Source organism: Lolium perenne, chromosome 1, assembly GCF_019359855.2.
Source record: "Lolium perenne isolate Kyuss_39 chromosome 1, Kyuss_2.0, whole genome shotgun sequence".
Lineage (NCBI taxonomy): Eukaryota > Viridiplantae > Streptophyta > Magnoliopsida > Poales > Poaceae > Lolium > Lolium perenne.
In genome coordinates this window covers 115,605,739-115,620,448 of record NC_067244.2, presented here as the reverse complement: position 1 = coordinate 115,620,448, position 14,710 = coordinate 115,605,739, and positions in this window count along the sequence as shown.

Genomic DNA, 14,710 nt, shown 5'->3' with positions numbered 1-14,710 from the left:
ACTTTTCGATAATCAATGCACATTCTATACCCTACAACTACTCTTTGGGGTATGAGCTCATCATTATCATTAGGCACAACAGTCATTCCTCCTTTCTTAGGAAAACAATGCACAGGACTAACCCATCTACTATCAGCAATAGGATATATAATACCAGCTTCAAGAAGTCTTAATACCTCATTTCTTACCACATCCTTCATCTTAGGAATTAGACGACGCTGAGGTTCAACAACAGGCTTCGCATCATCTTCCATATTAATGGCATGTTGGCAAATAGAGGGAGAAATCCCCTTCAAGTCATCAAGAGTGTAGCCAATAGCACCTCGGTGTTTCTTCAATATTTCCAATAACCTTTCTTCTTCAAACTCTGAAAGCTTAGAACTAATAATAACAGGATATATTTTCTTATCATCAATATGAGCATATTTAAGATTATCAGGCAATGGTTTTAAATCAAAGACAGGATCTTCCTTTGGTGGTGGTGTTGTACCCAGATCTTCTACCGGTAAATCATGCTTAAGAATAGGTTGACGAAGGAAAATTTCATCAAGCTCATCTCTTTCTTCCCTAAAAACTTCACTCTCACTATTCTCCAAATGTTGCTGCAAAGGATTATTAGGAGCAAGAGCAATAGATGCACACTGTTCAACTCTAAAATCATTATTAGGCAAATCGGCTTTATAAGGAGTTTTGGTAAATTTAGAGAAGTTAAACTCATAAGATTCACCAGAAAATTTAGTCAAAATTTTCTCTTTCCTGCAATCTATAATAGCTCCACAAGTATTTAGAAAAGGTCTACCAAAAATAATAGGACAATATTTACTAGCAGCAGAACCAAGTACCAAAAAGTCAGCAGGATATTTAATCTTGCCACATAGAACTTCCACATCTCGAACAATACCAATTGGAGAGATAGTTTCTCTATTAGCCAGCCGAATAACCACATCAATATCTTCAAGTTCACAAGAACCAATTTCGTGCATAATCTCCGCGTAAAGCTCATAAGGAATAGCACTAATACTTGCACCAATATCACATAAACCATAATAACAATGATCTCCAATTCTAACAGATAACATAGGAACACTAGCTTTCTTAGACTTATTAGGATGTGAAACAATATTAGAAGCATCTTCACAGAAAATAATATGACCATCCTCCACATTTTTAGTCACAAGATCTTTAACTATTGCAACAGCAGGTTCAACTTTTATTTGTTCTTCAGGTTCTATAGGTTTCTTTTCACTTTTATGAACCGCACTATTTATAACAGAGTACTCCTTCATTTTAGCAGGGAAAGGAGTTTTTTCAATATAAGCTTCAGGAATAACATGATCAACAGTTTCAACTACAACACATTTATTAATAGATGAATACATTTTATCTTTATATGGTTCATGATACTTATCAAAATTCTTCTTAGGCAATTCATAATGAGAGGCAAAAGCTTTATAAAGATTTGCAGCAACTTGAGAATCAAGACCATAAGTAGCACTCATATTACGAAATTTATCAGTATCCAAAAAAGCTTCAATGCATTTATAATCATAATTTATACCTGATTCTCTATCTTTGTCGTTCTCCCATCCTTCAGTATTTTCCTGGATCCGATTAAGAAGGTCCCTTTTAAACTCTTCTTTGTTGCGTGTGAATGATCCAGAACAAGAAGTATCCAGCAAGGTCTTGTCTTGAAAAGAAAGTCTTGCATAGAAATTATCAATAATAACATTACCAGGAAGCTCATGAATGGGGCATTTGAGCATTAAAGACTTCAATCTCCCCCACGCTTGGGCAATACTCTCTCCATCATGAGGCCAAAAATTATATATGCGGTTCCGATCCTTGTGAATTTCACTTGGAGGATAGAACTTAGAATAAAACCGGGGCACAATATCATTCCATTCAAGAGAATCCCCATTTTCCAGTAATTTATACCAATGCGCTGCTTTACCAGATAGCGATATAGAGAATAGTTTCTTCCTCACTTCATCCATAGCAATACCTGCACACTTGAATAAACCGCATAATTCATGTAAGAACAGTAAATGATCTCCAGGGTCGACAGTTCCATCCCCTGTATAACGGTTATCCACTACACGTTCAATAATTTTCATAGGTATTTTGTATGGTATCTCTTCCTCACCTGGCGCCTCATCCACTACCTTTGCAGTAGTAGTAGATTTTCCAAATAAAAACTCAAGATAAGATCTCTCCATAATGAATTATGACAGCAGGCAGAAATAAAATCAGCACAAACAGTAGAAATTTCCTTACCAATTCCACTTACCAATAGCGCTTCACTCCCTGGCAACGGCGCCAGAAAATAGTCTTGATGACCCACAAGTATAGGGGGTTTATCGTAGTATCTTCGATAAGTAAGAATGTCGATCCCAACGAGGAGCAGAAGGTGTTGACAAGCAGTTTCGATGAAGGATTCACTGTAAATGCTCACAGACAAGTATTCAGGGGGTTTTGATGTAACAGATGAATAAAGTACGAGTAAGTAAAGTGCGAGAGTAACAATTGCAGCGAGTGGCCCAATCCTTCTTAGCACAAAGGACAAGCCGGTTTGTTTACTTATAATGACCAAACGTTCTCGAGGACACACGGGATTTTAGTCTAGTGCTTTCGCTACATACGGCTAATTAATCTTCATTGTTTTGATAAGTGTTGTGTGGGTGAACCTGTGCTAATGTACCGCCCTTCCTAGGACTAATACATACTTGTGATTATACCCCTTGCAAGCATCCGCAACTACAAGAAAGTAATTAAGATAAATCTAACCACAGCCTTAAACTCTGAGATCCTGCTATCCCTCCTGCATCGATATACCAACGGGGGTTCAGGTTTCTGTCACTCCGGCAACCCCGCAATTGGCAAACGAGTACAAGATGCATCCCCCTAGGCCCATAAAGGTGAAGTGTCGTATAGTCGACGTTCACACGACACCACTAGAAGAATAACACCACAACTTAAATATCATAACATTGAATATTACTCAACCATACTTCACTACTAACATTTAGACTTCACCCATGTCCTCAAGAACTAAACGAACTACTCACGAGACATCATATGGAACATGATCAGAGGTGATATGATGGTGAATAACAATCTGAACATAAACCTTGGTCCAACGGTTTCACTCAATAGCATCAATAACAAGTAGAAATCAACACCGGGAGAGTTTCCCCTATCAAACAATCAAGATCAAACCCAAATTGTTACAGCGGTGACGATGTGCAGCGGTGGAGACGGCGGTGATGATGATGGAGATGATGATGATGGTGATGGAGATGATGTCCAACTCGATGGCGGTGACGATGGCGTCGATTTCCCCCTCCGGGAGGGAATTTCCCCGGCGGATCTCAGCCTGACGGAGAGCTCTTTTCTCTCTGGTGTTCTCCGCCTCGCAGAGGCGGCAGTGACTCTTCGCGACCTATCCCCTGGAGCTTAGGTTTTTGGGACGAAGACGTTCGCAAAGAAAAGGAGGCGAGAGGGGGCTGTGGGCCCCCTCCTCACAGGGCGGCGCGGCCAGGCCTTGGGCCGCGCCGGCCTATGAGGTGGGCCCACCTCGGGTCCCCTCGGCTCCCCCTTCTGGCTCCCTTCGTCTTCTGGAAAAATAGGATTTTTCATATAATTTCCGTCAACTGTTGATCTTCCGAAATATTGCATTCTGACGGCGCTTTTTCCAGTAGAATCCTGACTCCGGTGTGCGATCCTCCAATAATCATGAATCATGCAAAATAGATGAAATAACATAAGTATCATCTCCAAATATGAAATATATCAATGAATAACAGCAAATTATGATATAAAATAGTGATGCAAATTGGACGTATCATCCGCCACCTCCCACAATAGCGCAGGTTCTTAACAACATTGAGACCAACCGTCTGAGGAATGAACAACTTTTCAAGCGTTTGGCTCAAAATACAGAACGTCGTCCCAACAAGTGTGTCACACTTGGGGATTTCATTTGTGTAGTGCCTCTAGTCTTCATCCACCCCAAGGAGCCTCTTGATGCTGATGATTGGCTTAGTTCAATTGAGTGCAAGTTCAATGCTCTTCATATTCCACCTAGTGAACGTGAGAACCTTGCCACCTACCAGTTAGAAGGTGATGCTGGTGCTTGGTGGGAAGGGTTTCTGGCTCTTCAAGCGCCAAGACATGTGGTTAACTCGAAAGAGTTTTTCACAAATTTCCGTGCAACCTATATCTCCAAGACTATCATGGACATCAAAAGGAGGGAATTTCTAGATTTCACGAAGGGAAAGTTGAACGTTGAGACATACGGGCATCAGTTCACCTAGCTTTCTCCCTATGCACCCCGTGATGTGGTTGATGATGATGATAAGCAAGAACTGTTCCGCAAGGGACTTAATCACGGGCTTCGCTATGAGTTGTTGAGTTTCACCTTGCAAACCTTCCAAGACTTGCATAACCGAGCTCTTATTATGGAGCATGGAAGAAAGGATATGGAAAATTCCAAGAAACATGAAGAAGGGGATTCTCATGCGTCTTCTTCTAGCAACAAGAAGCGTCAAGTCTGGATTCCTTATAGAGATGTACTTTGTACCCCTTATACTCTAAGGCCTTCTGGTTATACTCCTAGACCTCCACTAGGCGGATCAATCTCTCGTCCTGCCATGGGTTCTATACCTAGTGGTGCATGCTACCCTTGTGGCAAACCTGACCATTTCTCAAAGGAGTGACCTCAAAAGTCTGATGGTCATGGATATCCTCCGTCGACGAAAGAAGATAAATCTCTAGCTGTTAGACGTGGTTGCCTGACCCATTTCTTTTTGATCAACTGTCCGGTTCCACAATCTTCTCCAAGATGGATTTGAGATTAGGGTACCATCAAATTAAAATATGAAAGGAGGACATTCCAAAAACAACATTCATGACTCGTTCTGGTCTCTACGAGTACAATGGCATGTCCTTTATCCTCACAAATGCTCCAGCAACTTTTATGCGGCTCATGAACTCTATTTTCATGGACTATATTGACAAGTTCGTTGTGATCTACATCGACGATATTCAGTTCTACTCTAAAACCGAAGAAGAACATGTTGAACATCTACGTTTGGTGCTGACAAAACTTTGCGAACATCTTCTCCGCACCAAGTTCTCTAAATGTCATTTCTAGTTACAAGAGCTCATCTTTATGGCCCATGCTATCTCTGCAAATGGTGTTGTTTATTCCAGATAAAATTCAATCTGTTCTTGACTGGAAGACCCCTAAGTCAGCCAAGGATATTTGGAGTTTTCTCGAAGTGGCGGGTTATTACAGCCAATTCATTGAGAATTTCTCCAAAATCTCCAAGCCAATGACCGATCTTCTGAAGAAAGATAAGAAGTTCGAATGGTCAGAAAAGTCTGAAGAAAAATTCTAGGTTTTGAAAACATAGCTGACTACTGCACCTGTGATTGTCATTCTGCACACAAGCAAAGATTTTATCATCTTCTGCGATGCCTCTATCCAAGGGTTTGGATGTGTGTTGATGCAATATGCCTCTCGACATTTGAAAACTCATGAGCTCAATTATCCTACTCATGATCTCAAGCTTGCACATGTGGTACATGCTCTTAAGCAAATGCAAATTTACCTCCTTGCGTGTTGTACTCGGATCATTGAAGTCTAAAGTATCGTCTTAAACAGCCGAATCTAAATCTCAGATACATAAGATGGTTGGAACTGATCAAATATTATGACTTGGGTCTCAACTATAAACCCGTCAAAGCCAATGGCGTTGCTGACGCGCTAAGTCGGAAATGCTATTTCAACAATCTGATGATTGAGCAAGCTCAAACTTCCCTCCATGAGGAATTCGCAAGACTCAATCTTCAAATTGTTCCTAGAGGATGCCTTGCTAATTAGGTTAAGCCATTTCTTGAAGACCAAATCAATGCAGCCCAGAAGCAAGATTATGACATTATCGATATCAAGTAGAACATTGCTAGCGGAGTTGCTAAATGTTTCTCTATTGATGATCAAGCTACTATTTATTTCGGTAAACGTTTAGTCATACCAGAGAAGTCGGATCTGAAAGATCTAATCCTTAAAGAAGCTCATGGTTCACCCCTTTTCATCCATCCTGGTAGTACCAAAATGTAACAGGATCTTCATCAAAGATTCTGGTCTTCTGGGATGTAGCAAGAAATCGGTAAGTTCGTTGCTAAATGCGATGTTTGTCGTTGTGTAAAAGTTGAACATCAAAGACCTGATGGCACTCTTCAACCTCTATCTATTCGATAGTGTAAATGGGATGAAATTGGTATGGATTTCATTACCGGTCTTCCAAAGAATTAAAAGGGAGGCAATGTTATATGGCTAGTCATTGATCGTCTATCCAAGGTTGCTCACTACCTTCCTGTTCGGGAAGATATTCGTACTAGTCAGCTGGTCGATCTATACATATCCCGAATAGTCACTCTCCATGGTGTTCCTGAGAAGATCATATTGGATCGTGGAAGTTTGTTAACCTCCGGATTTTGGGAAAGTCTTCAACGAGCTATGTGAACTCATCTTTTCTTCAGCACAGCCTATCATCCTCAAATCGGAGGTCGAACCGAAAGTACGAATCGAATTCTTGAAGACATGCTTAGAGCCTGTGTTATATTCTTCGGTAAAGATTGGGAAAAGTGCCTTCCATTTGCTAAGTTCACTTATAACAACAGCTTCTAATCTAGCTTGGGCATGGCACCTTTTGAAGCTCTATATGGACGAAGATGTCGAACTCCGTTGAATTGGTCTGAAACCGGTGGAACAAAGTTCTTTGGACCGGATATCATCAATGACGTATATGATCAAGTTCGCGTCATCCACGAGCATCTGAAAACTACTCAATCTCATCAAAAGAGCTACTATGATCGTCACCATCAAGAGGTGAAATATGAAATTGGTGATCAAGCTTATCTTCGGGTCACTCCTCTAAATGGTTTCCATCGTTTCCATATCAAAGGAAAACTATATCCTCGTTATGTCATTCCTTTCCGCATCCTTGGTAAGCATGGTGAAGTTTCTTACAAGTTGGAGTTACCTTCAAATTTTCTGAAGTACATGATGTCTTCCATGTATCCCAACTCAGCGTTGCTTCAAAGATCCCATCTGTGGTGTTGATCACGAGCCCCTTGACCTTCAAGAGGATCCAACTTATAGAAAACATCCTATTTGTATCCTTGATGAAGCCGAGCGTAGAACTCAACGTCAAAGAATCAAGTTCTTGAAAGTTCAATGGTATACTCATTCTGAGCAAGAAGCAACCTTGGAATAAGAAGATCGTTTATGATGTAAGTACCCTTCCTTCTTTTCTAAAACCTAGGAATTTCGGGGATGAGACTCTTGTAAGGGGTAGAGTTGTAACATCCCAACCTTGTTTAATAAATAAATGTGTCTTCATAAGCATTGCATGTATTTAACTTGAACTTGATTTTTTGCATCAAAGTTAATAAACACCATTGTGCAAATCCTTCTCTATTTTAATTGCCTTACAAAACCACCCAAGTTTTTCTCAAACTAAAGTCACATGGTATTTATGTTAGCTAGGAAATCCATGTATATTTTATATTTCTGTGAAAATTTTGAATCTTCAAATTATTCTCAAAACAAATTTTGCAATTTGAAATTAGAAAATGTAGAGTTAGGAAAAGAAGAGAAATCTCCTCTACCTGAGCTAGCATCCCATTTCTCTTCGTCTCTCTTCTCTCTAGCGCAACCCAACTTGGCCCAGCCAACAGCCCAAACCGGCCCATAAAGAACCAAGGGAATTTTCTGCAAAATTAGCATCTTCCCCGTGAAGCCAAGCAGCTTCCTGGCAGCACCTCTACCGCCCGATCGTTACCGCGCAAAGATCGCCGCCACCCTCGAGCGTCTACAAGTACCCTGGCGCCGCCACATGAAACGCTAGTCCACCCACTTTACGCTCCCATGCTCTCTCTCCTGCTCAAGGCTGAAACCCTAGTCGTAGACACTGCCTCGCCCATGTCGTTCCTCATCTCCTCGAGCACCGGCGAGGCACTCTATAACTTCGCCTCGCTGAGATGAGCCTCCCCGTTGATGCGCCCTTCCCGGGAAGTTTGGAATCGATCGAATTAGGCCTCGTCAACACAACCTACGTGCTCATCTCGTCCTCCTCGTGATCTTGCCCTTCTCGATTACGTCCTCTAGCGTTACCGCACCAACTCATATCCACGCCGCCACTCGGGCTTGCCGCCGGTAAGCCTCCTATAATACCCGACCACCCCTCGGCGGGTCATGTTATCCCTGGTAGCTCTCTAGGATCTCAAGATTATCCCGGTCATGTCTTTTCTGCACACTTTGTCCTCACTTGTGCGCACTTGGGAAGGACTTCCCGATTGGACACCCATCCTCAAATCGCTCCATGCCAAGCACGCTTAACCTCGGAGTTCTTCGAAGATGAGCGTCCAGAAGAGAAGTTGCAACTTGCTGGTATGAGTATCCTATCAATCCTATTAAGCCCTAGGCCAGGATATCACACCTCCAACGACCATTCCGACGCGGAGCCGCCTTCATATGGTCGCCCGCGTTGTGTTGCGTCTAACGCGCCCTCGAGCGCGTCCTCCCGAGCCCAGGATCGTCAAGTCCGAGCTCGGCATGGCTGCGCTAACATCACTGTGACATCACGCTGACGTGATATATCACTTTTACATTTTCTATAATTGTTTCTATAAATGATACATACATGGCAGGTGGGTCTCGCTTGACATAGTTTTAATAATTTTGAAAATAGTTAGGAAATGAATAAAATCCTGACAATGGATCTTGTCTGTTCGACTTCTAATAGTTTCCAGAAATTTCAGAAATTCAATTAAAATGAATAAAACTTAAGCAATTCATAACTATTTCATTTTAAATTATAAAAGACAAAAATATATCAAAATATTTAGAAAAATAAACTCTTCATGTTTATGAATGATTCATACATGATTTCAACAACTAAAATTGCATCATTAGTGGAACCCTAATCAACCCCTCTCATTTGTCGGGTTCGATGTCGCACCCCTTGAAATTTGGTCGTTGCACCTAGGGTTTACTCAACTCCTTTAATATGACATGACATCATTTTGTATGTGCATTGCATTATGCCATGTATTGATTGTGTTATTCCTTTATGATATTTGGCCCTTCGCGATATACCGAGCGCGAGTCTAAGATCAACACCGCTGAAGAGCCATACCAGACAACAAAGGTCAAGGAAAGCATAACCTCGTTCATATGGTTTCAATTTTTTTAACTTTTGGTTACTACATATTGCATGCGATTTCAATTTCTTTTATCGCCAGATAGAGTTATCCTATTTGTTACATATTCTATCCTTGTAGCATAAACTCCCTGATTCACGGCTCCTAGCAAAAACAATGTTTGAGCTTGTGTGCATCTCTAGAGCCTTTATATCTACTATGCTTAGCCATGTTTAGTTGATGGCTTCCGATCCATTCGGTTAATGAATCAGAGCTACGAATGAACCTAATATGATAGGATGAAATTGTATGATTAGTGACGATGTTAAACATGCTTAAAGGCTTGGATGGTCCGCCACATGGGAATGTGGTGATTTGTCTCGTTCTCGCCGACACTAGGACCCGAGGTTCTCACCTCTTGAACCAAGACTGAGTGTCTGAGCGTACAACCACACGGGGCCCATGGAAACGCCTTGGCCCGAACTTGCCTTACTTATTCATGACTCACATAGTTTGCGAGTTCTATTTGGCATCTGCATGGCGAATGCGTGGAAAATATTTTCAAAGGTGCATCATATAAGACGTGGTCGGGTGATGATATTGGGACTCCAAGTGCAGAGTATTGTGTTAGCAGAGTATTTTTTTCCCACAAGGGTGACTCGAGGATTTATATCGAATTTTCGAGGAATGGGTAAAGAGTTGTCTCCCTTCCTCTTCTTCTAGCAATCCTGCAAAGTAAGATAATGCCTTGTGTCCCCAACTCTACCGTGTGGCTGTCAAGCACAAGGTTTCATATTAGTAATAGTAATTAAAAAGAGATAACACAAGTAAAGTAAACTAGATAAATAAAGTAAACTAAGTAACAAGGTTTCATACGATTTTTTTTAACATTTTGAGACCTCATGCATTTTTTATGAATTGTACACATACTTTCTAAATCCCGTGAACAAGTTTTTATACCTCAGAAAAAATTGAATACTTGCTATTTTTGAATTGAACGAACATTTTATGAATCTCGTGAACAATTTTTAAACCAGGCAAAAAATAAAACTGCATTTTTAAGGCTCACGACATTTTTAAAACGTGTGATTTTTTGTGCGAATTTTTATTGAACTATACGAACATTTTTATGGCTCATGGAAAATTTTCAAACCTTGCGTTTTTAATCATAAGAACACATCTTATGCATATCATGAACAATTTTCTAAACCTGACATTTTTCTGAATTATGTACGGACAATTTTAAACTAAACCAATAATTTAAGGCTCGCGATTTAACTTGAAACCCTTCAATTTATAAAAAAAATTTAAAAACAATTGAAGTATGCAAATATTTGCCTTTCTCTTGACAAATTTTTGATGATTTTGATTATAAGAAGCATGTACTAAGCATTAAAAATTATTTGTAACCTATTTTGTGTGTCTCTTTTTGTGTGTATTTTTATTTTATTTACATACTTTATAATTTGTACTCGTTGCAGCAAATTACCGTAAAAAATATAGTAGCAGCGTCGGCGTGTGAAAAACACCTCTCAACAAAAACACGGGCACGCAACAACCACTAAAAGCCCATATAGACACACTGGTACACGATCGCTCCCTGGAGTGACACAAGGAGCGCCAAATAGGAGCTCCCCACTAACACCATCTTAACAACTTTCCGATCTTCTCCTTGAAACAGCTTTCCGCTCCACTTTATAAATAAAGACACACACACGACCGATTGATATAAGATGGTGAGGAGACCATTTTACATAGCAGGTCAAAGATAAATCAGAAAAGTACAATAAGAACCAAGACTTGCCACCAGCGGGACACCGAAACAAGAAAGAAGGATACTAGAGCTCCATTGAGGCGCCCCAAGACGGTAACAACACAACAAGCTGCTATCAGCGTGACAGAATGGTCAAAGGTTTTCACCCGGAGCCCACACATGGAGAAGGTGCCCACAACGTTGCCCCCAAGAAGGTTATGACACTCGTAGGTGTCGCAGTTGATGGCGCCGTATGTTGTGCTTTCACTCGCAGAAACCCTCGAATAATACCGATATAACATATTGCCCGATATTCCTGAGTCCGGCCTCTAACGCGATTTGGAAGGTGCCTTTGACGAAGCATCGCCGACACCAGGATTCCCCACCACCCGCTCATCGCCATCCTCATGAACAAAGAGCAAGGTCATCATCATTGCTGCGTCGCTCAGCGAAGAAACGTCAGCGTAGTATACCTTCTAAGGCCGCCTCCCGGCATCAAAGATCTCGCACGAGCAACGCGATAAACACCACCACGCCAACTCCCTCGGAACTCGCGGGAGAGGTTAGGCCAGCCGAGCGGTCCATGGACAAGCTCCAAGGCCTGTCGAGGAGACAGCAGTCCATCCCGAATCAGGCCTAGATGGGCCCAAATCTGGGCCGACGGCAAGGGCCCCACCATCATTTCCATCTCCGCGTGGTGTCTTCCTAGCCCGTTACCAGCCCCCACCTGCACCATAGCTAGCTGATGCATCTAAAATGCATACATGAACTTTGTAGTTTATTTCCACATATTCCTTCATATTTACTCCTCATATAAGGTTATATCAATGTTTTATATTATTTTTGGGGATTTTCCAATGATTCCCTTTATTTTGGTTATAACTTTGCTGAACAGAAAGCACCTATTTTGTGTATTTTTACTTTTAGGGGCCTATACATAGTCAAATTGACCTAGGCTTTTTTGAGGATCAATATTTTACAAGGGCTGATGATATGAAGCTTTGAAATCACACAAGCGAAGCCCGGAAGGCAGAAAGCCTATGGGTGGTGTGGCCCACGCCCCTGGCCATGCAACATAGGCATTCCTCCTCCTCGAGCATCTTCAGCCGTCCATCAAGAGCCCTAGATGATGGTCTTACCCTAAAAACGCCAATATAAAGGACCCTTGTCGCGTATCAGAGAGGAGGCGGAGCGTAGATCATAAACACCGAAATATAGTCAGTACCAGCAAAGATTGGAGGGGAACCTCTATCGGCGCTGCTGTCGTAGAGATCTCCTACACCTCCAAGATCTACTATCAACACCACCATGATGAGAAGGGAGCAGTCCGCCTTTGGACTATGAGTTTGTGAAAGTAGCTTGTTCTATCTCTCATTTGTTCTATCATTGTATTAGCACCATATGAACTGCCCAACATGATTATGGTCATATATGTAACCCTTTGTGGTGGATCTATTTTCTATGAGTTGACATTTGAGATTGGAATCCTCTTTTGCGTGAGATGTATACGTAGATGCATATTATGTACCCCTTCTTAAGTACTTATTTTTATCCAACTTATATGAGAGAAGAATTGTTGGGAACTAGTGTGTTTGATGGAGTAACATGGGGGTAGTGATTGAATAGTGACACAAAATTCATGATCTACTTTGGTTGTACATTTCTTTTGTGGCCTCACTAGGGATTAAGTGGAAACATATGCTATAGTTTCATCTAGTGATGTTCTAGGTGGTCTTGTTAAATCAAGATAGTATATTTGATATCCAAATACTATGTCAAATTCCTTAAACCTATACTTTGTTAGTTCTTAAATACCGGATTGCTTGGAGTTTTCTCTTTCTCGAGGAGTATACACTACAAGAAAAGTTCTCATCTACAACATCAAATTTTCGTCAGGTATAGGCCATTTTTCGTCGCCTATGGGCCTAACTCGAAGATATGGGTTCTGTGGTGCATACTGCGTCAGGTAAGGGCCTACAACAGATTTTTCGGTGTGTCGCGTTTGGGCGCCCTTTGGCCACGGAAAATTGGACTGTTGCGGAAGAGTTTCCGGGAGGCCGTTGACTGCTGACATCATGCAATCTGACACATGGCAGACGTCATTAACTATCCATTGACGGCGTTAGCCGGCTGAAACCCCGTGGTAGATGGTATGCCCACCCCAAGGCCTGCCACGCCTTAAGCAGGCTGACCTATTTAGTTTGCGGCCGGGCCAGCTGACTTAGTTTGACCGGTCAACTATATAACTGGTCTGGTCAATTAGGTACGTGACCCGGGCCTAACTTTTAAGGTTGACTAGTCAAAACTTAAATGGGTCGGTGTAACGGCCCAGGGTAGCACCCCCTATAGAATTGTGTGTTCTTTTCTTTTGTGCACCATCATGCATCATAGCATCCATGTTTTACAAAATAAAAATTATTTTTCATAAACCCTCCTTTGTCCTTCTCCTTTAAATAGAACTCTAATCTCTCTCTCTCTTACTTCTTATTTTATAATTAAGTTTTCTAACTACTAAATTTTCGAATATAAAGGTGTTTTATTTTGTTTAAAAATAAGGTAAATATTTTGAAAACTAGTTTTGAATCTCACTCTCGTATCTGGTTCAAATTCAAAACTGAATAGGATTTCGAATTCAAAAAAAAGGTTTAAATAAAAACAGAAAAACAAAACCTAAACCCCTCTCCCTCTCTCTGTTCGGCCCACCTCTCTCTTTCTTCCTTCTCCCACGCAGCCCACCTCCCTGGCCCATCTTCTCCTCTGTTTTTTCCTCCCAGCGGCCCTCCTAGCTCCAACCCAACCTGGCCTGGCCCAAGTACCCTTTCGCCACCTCCTTTCTCGCCTTGTCGTCTTCTCCCTCACGAGAGAGACATGCCCGCTTTTTCTCCCTGTGGTCGACGTCACCATCAACCACCACCCCCCTCCTCCTTATCTCTGCTGCGCGAAACTCTAGCTCCCACCAACCCATCATCCTCCCCTCCTGCCGCCGCCCCTCTCTTTTCCCCCTCGTTTCCCCTTTCTCTTTGAGCACCCGTGAACCACCGCCGTAGGACCTCGTCTCCGGTCGCCTTCCGGTGATCCCCAAGACGGTGCGCCACCACCTTCAGGTTCCCCTCGGTGAGACACTTCGAACGCAACCAACCGCGCTTCCTGGGGTGCCTCCAATCGCCTGGAGCGTCGACGTCTGTCTGTGGTGACCACACCCTCAGGAACGCGAGCGGTATCCCCCCCCCATCGAACAGCTTCTGTGCGCCTCGGACGCTTCGCCATGCTGGCGCCATGTCATCCCGCGGCCCCCACCCGTCAGCCGCTGAGGCTACCTCCCACCCTGGTGAGAAAATCATCCCCAGATCCAGATCTGCATCTTTTGTGTTTTGGCCCCTGCTTCTTTAGGTCCCTGAACCCGGCGTCCCTGGCCTGTTTGTTTTTCCCAGGGTCCTCCCCCTTTCTGTATTTTGTTTTCGGGTCCTTTCCTAATTAATATAAAACATGTTTATCTATTTTAAAGAATAAAAACTAATTTGTTAATAACTTTTAATCTGTAACTCAAAATAAAACGTTTTATATATGAAATTTGATCAGGAAAATGTGCTAATCACGAATATGTCATCCATTCATCTGTTTTCATCTCGCATCATGTCGCATCGTGATAGTTTTGCATATTCACACATAATATGCGGAGTATTTCGGAATTCCACCTAGGTTTTTCCTCGCTTCGTTTAATATTGAAGTAGATCACCCTTGCCATGTTAC